The sequence below is a fragment of the Myotis brandtii genome, unplaced genomic scaffold, assembly GCF_000412655.1.
Source record: "Myotis brandtii unplaced genomic scaffold, ASM41265v1 scaffold161, whole genome shotgun sequence".
Taxonomy (NCBI): Eukaryota; Metazoa; Chordata; class Mammalia; order Chiroptera; family Vespertilionidae; genus Myotis; species Myotis brandtii.
The window spans coordinates 281043-283738 of record NW_005355881.1 but is presented as its reverse complement, the minus strand read 5'-3'; the positions used below and the strand labels follow the sequence as shown (position 1 = coordinate 283738).

Sequence of the window (2696 nt, the reverse complement as noted above, 5' to 3'; positions counted from 1 at the left end):
CAGCGCGGAGCCAGACTCCAGGCAGGATCGCAGCCAGGAAATGAGAGCAGGGGAGGGGGCGGCTCCGGAGGCTGGCTCTGGGTCCTGCCTTTCCACCCGCCGACGGGACGGGACGCCAGGCTCCCGGCCGCCCCTGCCAGAGCTGACTGCCCCTCCCTGGAACCAGGCGCACTGGTTGGGGGCGGTGTGGGGTGGGTGAGCTTCAGGAGTTCTCCAGGGGGCAGGACTGCGAAGGGGGAACTCGTCCAGATTCCCCAGAGCCGGGAGTCAGGACGGTGGGGGAGCGCCTAGTGGAGCGTGCGAGGGAGGCAGGGCCAGACTGAGGCTGAGCCCTCTCCGCCCCCGCCCCCTGGGAGCTCTCAACCCGAATCGGCTTTCAATTAAGCTGCCGCGGCCAGAGCTCCCGGGGAGGAAACCAGCGAGCGAGGCGGGCTAAGGCACCTCCTCCCTATGGGCCTGGGGCCAGGCCTGGGGGAATTCCCAAGCGAGATTGGGGTAGTGGGGGAGCGCGTCAGACCCCAAGGAGAAAGAAGACCTGGAGGCCAGAGATAATAAATACCGTTGGGTTCTTCTTCAGTCCAGAGAAGCCCTTTTACTCCGACCATTCCCATCTACCTGAGGTCAGCACCCGGGTTTCCCCCACCCACATCCCCAAGAACTTTGGATCACAGATGCCAGGGGCTCTCGCCCGAGGGTCCCTCTTCCCACAACCTCAACAGGTCCTTAAAACCCCCAACCGTCTTCTCCAGCTGCCTCTGAGAGGCCTTCTCTCTCTGGGACCCAAAACGCCTGACCCAGGTTCAGAACACCCTCGTTCCAGGTCCTGGCCACTGTATAGAGAGAACGGTCTCCAGATGGGCCCACCACATTCAGAGTCTAGAAACTGATGGGGAGGGTGTGGAGCTGAAGGGAGTTCCTAGTTCCACTCCTGCTCTGCACACATAGGCCTCCTGAGACCCCATGGAAACCCCAAGGCCCAGTAAGGCACCAACCGCGGGGCTCAGACCGTACCCGTTGTCTGGGGGAGCAGAGAGATGATCTCTCAGGTTGAGTTCCTGTCCTCAGAGTGGAGACATCTGAAGGGGGGTCCCAGACGGGAATGGGCTCCCTTCGTTCCCTGCGCACAGCGTGGCGATGCCTGATTCTGCCGCAGACTCCACTTAACCAAACCCCTCCCCCCCCCACACACACACAGTCTCAGCCTGTTGGGGAAGGGGGCGGCTTCGAGATGAGGCAGCCCCAATGTGACGGGGAGGTAGATGAGATGGCCAGCCAGTAGTTTAGACCCCTGTAGACCACTCAGACCCAGGGAGGAAGAGGGTCTCAGACAAAGGATGGATACCCTGGTGTCCACAGCCTTCCCAAGCGGCCACTTGGCTCTGCCTCCTTTTCAGGATCTGAAGGACTTCAAGTCCAGGCTGCCAGTCCCTGGAGGACGCCGCCCTTTCAGCCCTTGGGACCCTCGGCCACCCCCTGGGGAGGTCTTCTAGAGTCCTGGCCCAGAGGGTCAAGCTATGCCCAGGGGAGCGTTTGAAGGCGCTGAGCGCAGACAGCTGGAGCGGGAGGCGCGCTAGTGCGCGAGGGACGCAGCGCCGCTGGAGGGTGGGGGTGGGGGCAGCTGACAACAGAGATGGATGACTGAGACCGCTGGGGGGCGGCGGGGGCCTGGGAGCCCAAAGGGGTGGCTGGCCCCTAAGACCTCGGAGCAGGGAAACCGCGGAGGAGGGCGGGGGAGAGCCGAAGCAGCGAAAGGACTTGTTCCAAACCCTTGGGCTCCTAGCGAGTCTCCGCACCCACCGCAGCGCGTCCGCAGTGTCCGCGCCGCGGCGGCGCCGGGATTCAGCAGCTGGAACCCCATTCCTGGGGCCTTCCTGAGGAGGCTAGCAGAACTGACCAGAAAGACTTCCCCCTGCCCCGACCTGGAGACCTCACTGCCACCCCAGGGTACCGAGGGGAAGGGGAAAGAGGGAAGAAAGGAGAGAGATCTTGCTTCCCGTCCTGAATAGGAACCCACGGGGACGCAAGAGGAAAAGGCAGATTCCGCAAAGTAGAGCTGAAAATCTCCGGGGGAGGCACGCTCCATTCTGAGGTTGGATCTTGGGCAGCCTTGGGGGAGGGGGCCCGGATTGCACCAAGTGCCCTCTTAAGGAGACACCGCAGCCCGGACGGGGCCGTCATGTGGCTCCAGCCCCTCATGAGTCCCTTCCCCTATCTTTCAGCGGAAGTCTCTGAGAGAGGGACTGCAGCACCCCCCCCCCCCCCCCCCACGATACCAGTCAACACTCTGCGCCAGGACGCCAGGGTCCCTTATGGGGGAAAGGAGCCCTCCTTCCGCCCGTCGAGCTCCACGTCAGCCCATTCTAGCTCTTCCATGGCCTTCCCACCGCCTCCCCCGCTCGGTTAACCTACGTCTGCCTCCCGCTCGGTGGGCAATGGCAACCCCTCGGCCCCCAGCCCGGCCCCAGGCGGAGCGCATTCCAACACCTCGGACAGCGCCTGGCGCATTCCAATGGAACAAGGCTCCAGGCCGCCCGGGGTGCCCACCGCCCCGGTCATTCCCAGCCTCTTCTCTGAAGGAGGCGCCCCCACTCTGCCTCTAACCCCAGAGCTGCCTCCTCTCCTCGCCGCCCCCTCCCTCGCCGCCCCCGGGCCGCTGCTTACCGGGGTTGGCTCCCCCATCGCCGTCCTCGCAGTCC

The 2696-nt window shown here is 64.4% G+C and overlaps 1 protein-coding gene across 1 annotated transcript in view; it reads right to left on the bottom strand.

Annotated features, from left to right (window-relative positions):
- The window catches only part of SLC12A5 (solute carrier family 12 (potassium/chloride transporter), member 5), a 28568-nt gene extending 25878 nt beyond the window's left edge, over positions 1-2690 (bottom strand). Inside the window, exon 1 of the mRNA XM_005862194.2 lies at positions 2662-2690. The gene's annotated coding sequence lies outside the window, so the exon portion shown is untranslated. The remainder of the gene's footprint in view (positions 1-2661) is intronic.
- Positions 2691-2696: the final 6 nt, after the last annotated feature.